This window comes from Anabrus simplex, chromosome 10 (genome assembly GCF_040414725.1).
Source record: "Anabrus simplex isolate iqAnaSimp1 chromosome 10, ASM4041472v1, whole genome shotgun sequence".
Taxonomy (NCBI): Eukaryota; Metazoa; Arthropoda; class Insecta; order Orthoptera; family Tettigoniidae; genus Anabrus; species Anabrus simplex.
In genome coordinates, this window is record NC_090274.1 from 52455139 (window position 1) to 52468005 (window position 12867).

Below are 12867 nucleotides of genomic sequence, written 5' to 3' on the forward strand. Positions count from 1 at the left end.
ACCACTACACCACAGTGGCGGACTTTGTTTTTTACTAGTTGCTTTACGTTGCCCGACTCCTTGGCTGAATGGTCAGCGTTGAGACATTCGGTTCAGAGGGCCCCCGGTTCGATTCCCGGCCGGGTTGGGGATTTTAATAGCGTGGGATTAATTAATCTAGCTCGGGAACTGGGAGTTTGTCCCAACACTCGCCTATTCATATTAAGACAACACACCACATTACCAACCACCACAGAAAAACGAATAGTGATTACATGCCTCCACGTAGGTTTGGCGTCAGAAATGTCATCCAGCCGTAAAACAGTGTCATATCCACATGTGCGACACAGTTCGCACCCGCAAACCCACAGGTGTGGGAAAAGGCGGTAGAAGAAGACTAGTTGCTTTACGTTGCACCGACACATATCGTCTTATGGTGACGATGGGACAGGAAAGGCCTAGGAGAGGGAAGGAAGCGACCGTGGCGTTAAATAAGGTACAGCCCCAGCATTTTCCTGGTGTGAAAATGGGAAACCACTGAAAAGCATCTTCAGGACTGCCGACAGAAGGGTTCGAACCCGCTATATCCCAAATACTGAACAACAAGAGTTGACCAAAGGCAGATCGGATAACAAATATGAAGACAAAAGTAATGTCAGACTCTTTCTCCCCCAATGTTAAGGTCAAAACTGTGCATTTGAAGTTATCTGAGAGTCCACAGATTCAAACTACAATCATTTATGAGGCTGAAGTTGAGAGGAATGGTGGTGCTGACTATTATTTTAAGACGAAGTACAACTAGGCAAACATCGTCTATGAACACTAATCAGAGGAAAAAATGTCAGATTCTTACTTACTTGTGTCTTCACCTTTCCTATCCGATCTCCCTTGGTCAACTCTTGTTGTTCAGTATTCTGGATATAGTGGGTTCGAACCCCACTGTCGGCATTCCTGAAGGTGGTTTTCCGTGGTTTCCCATTTCAACACTAGGCAAACTAAAGCCACAGCCGCTTCCTTCCCAATCCTAGGCCTTTCCTATCCCTTCGTCGCCGTAAGACCTATCTGTGTCGGTGCGACGTAAAGCCAATTGCAATGTCAGACTCAGCTAGGAGTCCTCTGTTCACTTACCCACGCTCCTGGGGAGTCGCGGACTCTGTGGCTAAGTTGGCGGACTTGCCACTAGAGGACAGGTATGAAGAGCGCGCCCTGATCCAAAGAAGACCACCTGACTAGCCGTGGACTCAACCAGTGCGCTCTGAACCTGCAGCCAGAGAGGACCTGCAGTTCCCCCAACTGCCACTACCACCTGCCAGCGCACGTGTCGCTCACTTTTTTTGGAGGTCAAGCCAGTCTCATCCCGCTTCTTTCATAACAGACCAACCACGTGTTCCTTCGTGTGTGTTTGTGAGTGTGTGCGTGTTCGTGAACAATAACCCACGATTATGTTTTCAATAACTAAAATGATAAGCCAACGACCTCTGGAGGGAAATACACAAAACTTTAAACCGTGACATGTGAGAGTTTAAAATTCGCGGCAGTAAATGAAGACAAGTAGTGTTTATTTACAAAATTTGAAAACAGTGCCGTTCCTCTGGCTACACATTAATATCGTGTTGTGGTAGAATATTAAACTGACGTTAACTTTTATGAAGTGAGCGTGTTGCCTTTTGGAGGAGACGGATGTTTTGATGGTGTGAGATTGTTTTTTTTGGTTGGCATCTCTTCATCGTGCATCTGGGTGAGTACTATCTTCATTGTTTTGTGATCTGCTTTTGTTGTTCTCAGGAGTTGTGTATCAGGTGCAGTTGCGTAGAGAAGCCGTGCTGGAATGGAATGTTGCAGTCAAATGCCAGAGAACTCGCTTGTTAACGCCTCGAGCTCTCCAGTTTGTTAAGTGTGGGGACTTGGTCAGTCCACTCGACCATTCCCTGCTTATCTTTGTCGTGGGCGTTGAGATAAGTTTGATTTAGGTGAAAAATTTAAATCACTGGCGTTGTATATTTTTCATAAACATGTGCCGCTAATAAAAGGAGTGGGATACAATTTGTCTGTAGGGAACGTATTAGCACAGTGACATCTTGACTGGCATCTCACAAAGGCAGCGCTGGTTCGAATGCCGAATAAGAGGTTATACACACCTCGTTGGAATTCTGCATAAAACTAGAGAGTTTGTGGACGAGGTTATGTTGACATATCAACAGTCGTGTAGTGCTAAAAGAATATTTGCTTGCAGTCACGAGCAATATGCGTAAGATCTTGGAAACTAAAATAATGATGTTTTTGTCGTTTTGAATGTACATAAAACTTGACAGCTTTAGTTGTGTTTATTATATCAACAGTCACGAAAACCTGAAAGCTAGCACGCTTGCTTACATCCCCGGCCAATGGATATTCGATATCTGAACCAAATACATTTCTTTCTTTCTTTCTTTCTTTCTTTCTTTCTTTCTTTCTTTCTTTCTTTCTTAATCTGCTTACCCTCCAGGGATGGCTTTTCAATCGGACTCAGCGAGGGCTCCCATTTCTAGCGCCTCAAGGGCAGTGTCCTGGAGCGTGAGACATTGGGCCGGGGGATACAACTGGGGAGGGTGACCAGTACCTCGCCCAGGCGGCCTCACCTGCTATGCTGAACAGGGGCCTTGGTGGGGAATGGGAAGATTGGAAGGGATAGACAAGGAAGAGGGAAAGAAGCGGCCGTGGCCTTAAGTTAGGTACTATCCTGGCATTTGCCTGGAGGAGAAGTGGGAAAACCACTTCCAGGATGGCGGAGGTGGGAATCGAACCCACCTCTACTCATCTGAACTCCCGAGGCTGAGTGACCCCGTTCCAGCCCTCGTACCACTTTTCAAATGCCGTGGCAGAGCCGGGAATCGAACCCGGGCCTCCGGAGGTAGCAGCTAATCACACTAACTACTACACCACAGAGGCGGACACTAAATACATATTGACGTTTATTTGGTCCAAATTCTACGTAAAACTTGTCATTTTGTGGTTATGTTCAGGATATTTGCAGTCTATTAAAGTCAAAAACTTGCTCTGAATCCCATCTAATATATATAGGACCTTTGAAATAAGAATTCATATCCATATTGTTCGAATTCTACGTAAAACCGAACTGTTTGTGTTAAAGTTTACAATATCAAGATACAAAACACTGAAAACCTTGCCAAGCCGAGTGGCTAAGACGGTTGAGGCGCGGCCTTCTGATCCCAACTTGGCAGGTTCGTCTCTGGCTGAGTTCGGTGGTATTCGAAGGTGCTCATATACTGTACGTCAGCCTCGTGTCGGTAGATTTACTGACAAGTAACAGAACTCGTGTGGGATTAAATTTCGGCATCTAGGAAAACCGTCAAAGTAGTAAGTGGGACGTAAAACGAATAACATTATTTTTCATTATTACTGAAAGGTTTTGCTTGGAATCTTGACTAACACGTTCGAATCTATGTGGTTCGAATTTTGCTTAAAAGGTAGAGGGTTAATTGTTACCATTATCTTGTCATGCAAAACTACTAGTTTTGTAGGCTCTGTTCAATAATCCATGTTGTATAGGTTATGGAATATGAGATAATGGGCATATTAAAACTAAAGTGTAATTAATGATCATGGTATTCACTGTCAGGCCCCGGCGGTCCCGGGTTCGATTCTCGGCTGAGTCAGGGTTTTTAATTGTAAATGATTAATAACCCTGACCTGAGGACTGGGTGTTTGTGTCGTCCGTAACGTTCCTTTCCTCACATTCAACACTCTACACTTCCTCCATTCCAATTACGCGCAGGTTCATATCACATGGTGCAAGTAGGGACAAAATATCTCTATAGGTCGAACAAATAGCATTAAAAAATGGTATTTGAAATTCAATGGCATCTTCGTAAAAAAGCGTTGGGAAAATCTGTAACAGAAATTATGATGAAATGATGAATCATAATCATCATCATCATCATCGTTGTTTAAAGTGATCTATGGCCTCTATCGAACATAAATATATCGGAAAAGAAAAAAATGTTAGAAGCAAGGTGTTTTAAATGTTGTGATTCTGTTCAGGCGTCCCACTAACTACTTTTCCGGTTTTCGGAAACGCTGAGGAGCCGGCATTGTGTCCCGCAAGAGTTCTTTAACGTGCCAATAAATCTTCCGACACGAGGCTGACCAATTTGAGTACCTTCAAATATCACCGGTACCGAACTGGATAGCTGCAGTCGCTTAAGTGCGGCCAGTACCGTATCCAGTATTCGGGAGATAGTGGGTTCGGACCCCACTGTCGGCAGCCCTGAAGATGGTTTTCCGTGGTTTCCCATTTTCACACCAGGTAAATGCTGGGGCTGTACCTTAATTAAGGCCACGGCCACTTCCTTCCAACTCCTAGCCCCTTCCTGTCCCATCGTCTCCATAAGACCTGTCTGTGTCGGTGCGACTTAAAGCAAATAGCAAAATATATATATATATATATATATATATCACCGGACTGAGCCAGCATTGAACTTGTCAACTTGAATTCAGAAAGCCAGCGCTCTACTAACTGAGCTACGCAGTCCAGCATAACGTGAGTGAACAAAAGTGGATGGTTTGAAATTGAAATCAGGCCAAGACTGGAAGGTGTTCTTTTATCATTACTGGTGGTGATGATGATTACTGTTTTAAGAGGAAGTACAACTGGACTACTATACTTTATTAATCAGAGAGGGGAAAATGGAAGGGATCCTACACTTCGAAAAATGAAGGTACCGCTCAAAGAAAGACAAAGGCAACGAAGGGCGTGAAAATGAAAGACTCCCTAGCCCTTGTAAGTCTAATGTCGTCTGGGTTGGAAAAGAACAAGAGTTGACCAAGGGAGGTCGAATAGGATAGATGAAAGCGGAGAGCATGGCACAAGTAAATGAAAGCGATGCCAGGATTTAGGTTGGTCACCATCCCTCGCTCCCAAGTGGGAAACGCTGAGGCTTTTTTTAGACGCCTCTTACAAGAGGCAGGGGGTACCGTGGGTGTTATCTACCACCCCCACCCACAGGGTGATTGAAGGAGGAAACACACAAACAGAAGAGGTTGGTGCTGGAAAGAAATCACACTACGAATCGTGCTTTAAATGTCTAGAGGACAAATATAACATCCTATTCCTAGATTGGGAGGCGAGTGGACTACTACTTGAGGTATCTAAATTGTGCGTGAATTTCTTTCTAACTCTTGGCATTAGTACTTTTGGAACTAAAAGAAATTGCTGTCCGCCTCTGTGGTGTAGTGGCTAGCGTGATTAGCTGCCACCCCCGAGGTCCGGGCTCTGCCACGAAATTTGAAAAATGGTACGAGGGCTGGAACGGGGTCCACTCAGCCTCGGGAGGTCAAGTGAGTAGAGGTGGGTTCGATTCCCACTTCAGCCATCCTCGAAGTGATTTTCCGTTGTTTCCCACTTCTCCTCCAGGCCGCTTCCTTCCCTCCTCCTTGTCTATCCTTTTCAATCTTCCCATCCCCCACAAGGCCCCTGTTCAGCATAACAGGTGAGACCGCCTGGGTGAGGTACTGGTCCTCCTCCCCAGTTTTAACCCCCGACCCAAAGTTTCACGCTCCTTGAGCCGGTAGAGTTGGGATCCCTCGCTGAGTCCCAGGAAAAAAAAAACAACCCTGGAGGGTAAACAGATTAAGAAAGGAAAGGAATTCCCGCTAATATTCTCGGGGGGGGGGGATGAAATAAATGTTTCCATTCGGGGATAGCTGCTATTTTATGAAAAAATGCATCAATAATATAATACATATTTTAATTAAAAATGTATACTCGAAAAACCTATTCAAAAAAACCTACAACCTGTTTTCCAGTAATGAATGAAGCAGATATAGGCTGTTAGTAAGATGGGGTCGCCACTCCCAAAGTGATTTATTAATGAATGATAGATGCTATGAAATGAAAGGTGACAGGGAAAACCGGAGTACCCGGGGAAAAACCTGTCCCTCCTCCGCTTTGTCCAGCACAAATCTCACATGGAGTGACCGGGATTTGAATCACGGTATCCAGCGGTGAGAGGCCGACGCGCTGCCGTCTGAGCCACGGAGGCTCTTCGAAAAACTTATTATGGGGCTATATCTTCACGATAACCTTAGCGTAAGGGCAACTATCCATTTTAGATTTTCTGTCTGTCTCTCTCTCACTGAAGATGGTGGTGATGGTGATTATTGTTTTAAAAGTAAGTTCATTTAGGCAAACATCCTCTATTAACATTAAGAAGAGAGAAAACATGGAAGGGGTCCGACACTTCGAAAAATGAAGGTATTGGTCAAAGAAAGACAAGGGCCGCGAACGCCGTGAAAATGAAAGACTGCGTAGGCTTCGCAAACGTAATACCGTTGGGGTCGTAAAAGAACAAAAGTTGACCAAGAGAAGTCGGATAAGAAATATGGAGGCGAGAAACCTGACATAAGTGCCAAACTCAGCTAGAGACCTGCGGTTGCCAACCCACACTCTCGAAATGAAAACCTCTGTGTCCCATTTTTCGCCTTTCATTACAGGCAGGGTATACGATGCACCCTTCCTCCACAGGGGTGATTTACTACGCACTCCTTTATAACCTGCGTATTCACCTAAATCAGTTTATTGAAATAAGGAAAATCCTTTCTTCTTCTTGGTTCCGAATTTGGCCAACTATGGACCGCGTGAAACTTAATGCTTTCTGCCCAGTCTTCTTCTTTTCTCTTCCCAGAACTTCTTCATTCGTTCACTCCTTATTTTTCTCTGCTCCTCAGATATTACAAATTTGGGCCTGTTCTTGCGCTGCTCTTCATGAAATTTGTGGTCATCTACTCGAGTTCTGAACTTCTTTCTGTTGAGGATCAATTCTGGTGTTATTTTACTTTCTTCTACGTCCTTCTTAACCTCCTCCACCCATTTCGTTGTTCTCCTCAATCCAGTTATATATTTAAATATCCTTTTAGTCAGGCGGTTGTCATTCATTCTGACGAGATGTCCGTAAAATGTCAGTCTTCGTTTTCGCATTGTGTCCGTGATCTTTTCGGAATACTTGTAGAAATCCTCATTTCTCCTTTTCTTCCACGTACCATCCGTCGTTTTCTGAGGTCCAAGAATTGTCCTCAGAATTTTTCTTTCCTTCTTCTCAATTTCTTTAAGTTCCCCTTTTTTATTTAATATAAGGCATTCTGAACCGTACAGCCCCTCTGGTTTTACAACAGCATTGTAGAGTTTAATTTTGGCTTTGTCCTTTACTGTATATAATTTGCATGTGTGGTTTGGGAGTTATCGTCTTTTTAGTGAAAGTGCAGGAATGGATGAAATATCGCACGGGAAGGAAAGAACGAGCCAGCAGGCAGGCAACCTTTACCTAAGCATCACAGTACGCATCTTACATTCGTCGATTTTGATCATTAACACTTAAATCATACTGGAAAAACTGTATGTCATTTTCAAGACTCCTTTCCGCCTTTTCTGTGTTGCAGTATTATGATTTTATGTAGTGATTTTAAAACGCGGCCGCCTCTGTGGTGTAGTGGTTAGCGTGATTAGCTGCCACCCCCGGAGGTCCGGGTTCGATTCCCGGCTCTGCCACGAAAATTTGAAAAAAGTGGTACGAGGGCTGGAACGGGGTCCACTCAGCCTCGGGAGGTCAACTGAGTAGAGGTGGGTTCGATTCCCACCTCAGCCATCCTGGAAGTGGTTTTCCGTGGTTTCCCACTTCTCCTCCAGGCGAATGCCGGGATGGTACCTAACTTAAGGCCACGGCCGCTTCCTTCCCTCTTCCTTGCCTATCCCTTCCAATCTTCCCATCCCTCCACAAGGCCCCTGTTCAGTATAGCAGGTGAGGCCGCCTGGGCGAGGTACTGGTCATTCTCCCCAGTTGTATCCCCGACCAAGAGTCTGAAGCTCCAGGACACTGCCCTTGAGGCGGTAGAGGTGGGATCCCTCGCTGAGTCTGAGAGAAAAGCCGAACCTGGAGGGTAAACAGATGATGATGATGATGATGATGATGATGATCTCTGTGTTTTCCTTGATTGGCTTATGCACGTCTGATCACTGAAATGGAAGTTACGTCCTTGTCAATCAACCAGTCTTTTGTTTCAAAGAAATTGGAAATTTATCGAACATATCCCTTCGTAAATTATTCTAATCACTAATTCCTCTTCCTATAAACAGGTATTTGCCTCAATTTGTCCTACCGAATTCCAACTTCTATCAATCATTACTGATCTGCATTTAGGGCAGTCCCCCAGGTGGCAGATTCCCTATTTGTTGTTTTCCTAGCCTTTTCTTAAATGATTTCAAAGAAATTGGATATTTATTGAACATCTCCCTTGGTAAGTTATTCCAGTCCCCAACTCCCCTTCCTTGAATTCCAGCATTACTGTATCACTTGAAGTTTCTTTCCTTTCTGCTTTTCAACTCGTGAAACTTCTTGTAAATATCTTTGATATCAATATTTACTTCCTCTACCTGGATATTATCCTTAAGAATGGCCAGAACTATGAAATAACCGAACAGAAATCTATGATCTTACCTATTAAAAATGTCCGCCCGAACAGGGACTTGAACCCTGGACCCTTAGGTTAAAAGCCTAATGCTCTACCGACTGAGCTATCCGGGCTCGTTGTATAACGCAGCAGGGACCATCTTATTCGTGCAGACAGGGCCTGTACTGTGAGAATTTTAGCCCGTCGGCCTGTTGAGGCCTTGAGTGTTATTTCATGAAGAATTTATCTAGAGGCTGGATTGTTTCGGGTTTGTGTGGCCAGTTTTTGTAAGAAATCATGAATGGTCAGAATGTGGGTGTGTAAAGGTGGAGGTTCTATATTTAGGATAACGATATTTGCAATAATTTATACAGTTAGCGTGCTTATGTGTGTAAGCCAATTCAGATTTCAATTTCAATTGTTCTTCTTTTCTTTTTTGCCGAGCGAGTTGGCCGTGCGGTTAGGGTCGCGGAACTGTGAGCTTGCATTTGGGAGATAGTGTGTTCGAACCTCACCGTCAACAGTCCTAAATATGGCTTTGTGTGGTTTCCCATTTCCACACCAGGCAAATGCTGGAGCTGCACCTTAAATAAGGCAACGGTCGCTTCTCTCCCACTCCTAGCCCATTCCTGTCCCACCGTCGCCATAAGACCTACCTATCTGTATCAGTGCGACGTAAAGCAACTTGTATTTTCCTTTTAATGCCTCTGAATGCTGTACACATTTCTGAAATATAAATTAAATATTTTTTCGTCAAAACAACTGAGTCCGCCTCTGTGGTGTAGTGGATAGCGTGATTAGTTGCAACCCCCGTGGTTTGAAACGTGGTACGAGGACTGGAATGGGTCCGCTCAGCCCCGGGAGGTCAACTGAATAGAGAGGGGTTCGATTCCCCTCCTCAGCCACCCTCGAAGTGATTTTCCGTGGTTTCCCACTTCTCCTCCAGGCAAATGCCGGGCCGCTTCCTTCCCTCTTCCTTGTCTATCGCTTCAGTCTTCCCATTCCCGCACAAGGCCCCTGTTCAGCATAGCAGGTGAGGCCGCCTAGGCGAGGTACTGGTCCTCCTTCCCAGTTTTATCAACGAACCCAAGTCTCACGCTTGAGGCGGTAGTAGTGGGGTCTCGCTGAGTTCTAAGGAAAAACCAACCCAGGAAGGTAACCGGATTAAGAAAGAAAGAATAATTATGGATAAAAGTCAACAGATTGACAAGGATCGGAAAACTTCAATAAATAATAATCAAGCATAGCAACAGGCTTCACAAACCAAAGACATACTAAAACACAGTGATGTAGTAAATTTCAGTAGATACTCCTGATGTACACGGCAATGTATGTATGTATGTATGTATGTATGTATGTATGTAAGTATGTATGTATGTATATACACTGACTGACAGAGCAAATGCAACACCAAGGAGGAGTGGTTCGAAAGGGATGAAAGTTGGGGAAAAAACAGAGTCGGCACGGAAGAATAATTGATGTTTATTTCAAACCGATATGCAGGTTACACAATGCGCACGGCATCGACTCAGTAGGATGTAGGACCACCGCGAGCGGCGATGCACGCAGAAACACGTCGAGGTACAGAGTCAATAAGAGTGCGGATGTTGTCCTGAGGGATGGTTCTCCATTCTCTGTCAACCATTTGCCACAGTTGGTCATCCGTACGAGGCTGGGGCAGAGTTTGCAAACGGCGTCCAATGAGATCCCACACGTGTTCGATTGGTGAGAGACCCGGAGAGTACGCTGGCCACGGAAGCATCTGTACACCTCGTAGAGCCTGTTGGGAGATGAGAGCAGTGTGTGGGCGGGCATTATCCTGCTGAAACAGAGCATTGGGCAGCCCCTGAAGGTACGGGAGTGCAACCGGCCGCAGTACATGCTGCACGTAGCGGTGGGCATTTAACGTGCCTTGAATACGCACTAGAGGTGACGTGGAATCATACGCAATAGCGCCCCAAACCATGATGCCGCGTTGTCTAGCGGTAGGGCGCTCCACAGTTACTGCCGGATTTGACCTTTCTCCACGCCGACGCCACACTCGTCTGCGGTGACTATCACTGACAGAACAGAAGCGTGACTCATCGGAGAACACGACGTTCCGCCATTCCCTCATCCAAGTAGCTCTAGCCCGGCACCATGCCAGGCGTGCACGTCTATGCTGTGGAGTCAATGGTAGTCTTCTGAGCGGACGCCGGGAGTGCAGGCCTCCTTCAACCAATCGACGGGAAATTGTTCTGGTCGATATTGGAACAGCCAGGGTGTCTTGCACATGTTGAAGAATGGCGGTTGACGTGGCGTGCGGGGCTGCCACCGCTTGGCGGCGGATGCGCCGATCCTCGCGTGCTGACGTCACTCGGGCTGCGCCTGGACCCCTCGCACGTGCCACATGTCCCTGCGCCAACCATCTTCGCCACAGGCGCTGCACCGTGGACACATCCCTATGGGTATCGGCTGCGATTTGACGAAGCGACCAACCTGCCCTTCTCAGCCCGATCACCATACCCCTCGTAAAGTCGTCTGTCTGCTGGAAATGCCTCCGTTGACGGCGGCCTGGCATTCTTAGCTATACACGTGTCCTGTGGCACACGACAACACGTTCTACAATGACTGTCGGCTGAGAAATCACGGTACGAAGTGGGCCATTCGCCAACGCCGTGTCCCATTTATCGTTCGCTACGTGCGCAGCACAGCGGCGCATTTCACATCATGAGCATACCTCAGTGACGTCAGTCTACCCTGCAATTGGCATAAAGTTCTGACCACTCCTTCTTGGTGTTGCATTTGCTCTGTCAGTCAGTGTATTTCTGTTTTAATAATGATATTTATTAATCCTCCGATAAGAGCCTCCGTGGCTCAGGCGGCTGCGCGCCGGCCTCTCACCGCTGGATTCAAATCCTGGTCACTCCATGTGAGATTTGTGCTGGACAAAGCGGAGGCGGGACAGGTTTTTCTCCGGGTACTCCGGTTTTCCCTGTCATATTTCATTCCAGCAACACTCTGATATCATTTCATTTCATCTATCGTTCATTAATCATTGCCCCAGAGGAGTGCGACAGGCTTCGGAAACCGGCACAACTTCCATCCTCGCCACTAGATGGGGGCTTCATTCATTCCATTCCTGATCCGGTCGAATGACTGGAAACAGGCTGTGGATTTTCATTTTCATTAATCCTCGATAATTTGACTCTTTATTTACCCTAAAACAATTATGATCTTCAATTCAAGACAGAAATAATGATGAAATTCGATGGATACAATTCGTTCACATAACCTGGCAGTACAAACGGAGCAATCTCACTGTTTGTAAGTAGTGAAGCGTCGTGGTTTCAAGGCATCGACACGGCCGTTTGTGCCCGTACAGTATTAGAAAGAACACACACACACACACACACACACACACACACACACACACACACACTGGCCAACTCTTAGTTTGTCAGGGAGTGAAAACCTTGGAAATCTCTCGTTGCTGCCGGCTGAAGCTGTTATCTGACCGGCAAGGCCCAGCCCATGGACGATCACTTCCGAATGAGAGCGGTGAAAGTATATCATTTTATATGGAGGTCAACGTTGGGATACGAACCACTGACTACTAAGTCCGAGGCGAACTGCGGGGGCCACGCTTCAAGTACCTTGACATTCCTCTATGGTGCGCTCACCACTTTCTCCTGCGCGTAACCCAAGGTGTGCCATTTCGCTCTTCCTAAATCAACGACTATGAATATTAGATTATCATTAAAAACTGTCAAATGTCACATTTCACAGCAGAATTCTGTTAACATTGGTTTATTCCTCGTGTAATTAAATTGATGTTTATTAAGTAACTGGCGGACCGCGTCACTTTCTCACGGGAACAATTTTGAATTCATGGTGATAATTCTTTTACGATCCACTTGCCGATAACTTTAGTTATTTACCTACATAGCTCAGTATGGTGATCCGCCTCTGTGGTGTAGTGGTTAGTGTGATTAGCTGCCACCCCTGGAGGCCTGGGTTCGAGTCCCGGCTCTGTCACGAAATTTGAAAAGGGGTACAAGGGCTGGAACGGGGTCCACTCAGCTTCGGCAGGTCAACTGAGTAGAGAGGAGTTTTCCGTGGTTTCCCACTTCTCCAGGCAAATGCCGCGATGGTACCTAACTTAAGGCCACGGCTGCTTATCTATCCCTTCCAATCTCCCGCCCCCCACCAAGGCCCCTGTTCAGCATAGCAGGTGAGCCCGCCTGGGCGAGGTACTGGTCCTCCTCCCCAGCTGTATCCCCCCGTGCCAAAGTCTCACGCTACAGGACACTGCCCTTGAGGCGGTAGATGTGGAATCCCTCGGTGAGTCCGAGGGAAAACCAACCTTGGAGGATAAACAAATTAAGAAAGAAAGAAAAAAGAAAACTCAGTATGGTATTTTTCGATTTCCTTCGAACTTAGTCAAAAATGGGCTGTTTTCCTTTA

The 12867-nt window shown here is 46.0% G+C and overlaps 1 protein-coding gene and 1 non-coding gene across 3 annotated transcripts in view; one reads left to right on the forward strand and one right to left on the reverse strand.

The window, feature by feature from the left end:
* The first annotated feature begins 1249 nt into the window (after positions 1–1249).
* The window catches only part of LOC136882018 (metabotropic glutamate receptor 3), a 645441-nt gene continuing 633823 nt past the window's right edge, over positions 1250–12867 (forward strand). For both annotated transcript variants that reach the window (XM_067154516.2, XM_067154517.2), the window contains exon 1: positions 1250–1717. The gene's annotated coding sequence lies outside the window, so the exon portion shown is untranslated. The remainder of the gene's footprint in view (positions 1718–12867) is intronic.
* TRNAK-UUU (transfer RNA lysine (anticodon UUU)) lies at positions 8483–8555 on the reverse strand. The gene has a single exon. It is a non-coding gene; the product is annotated as a tRNA-Lys (tRNA).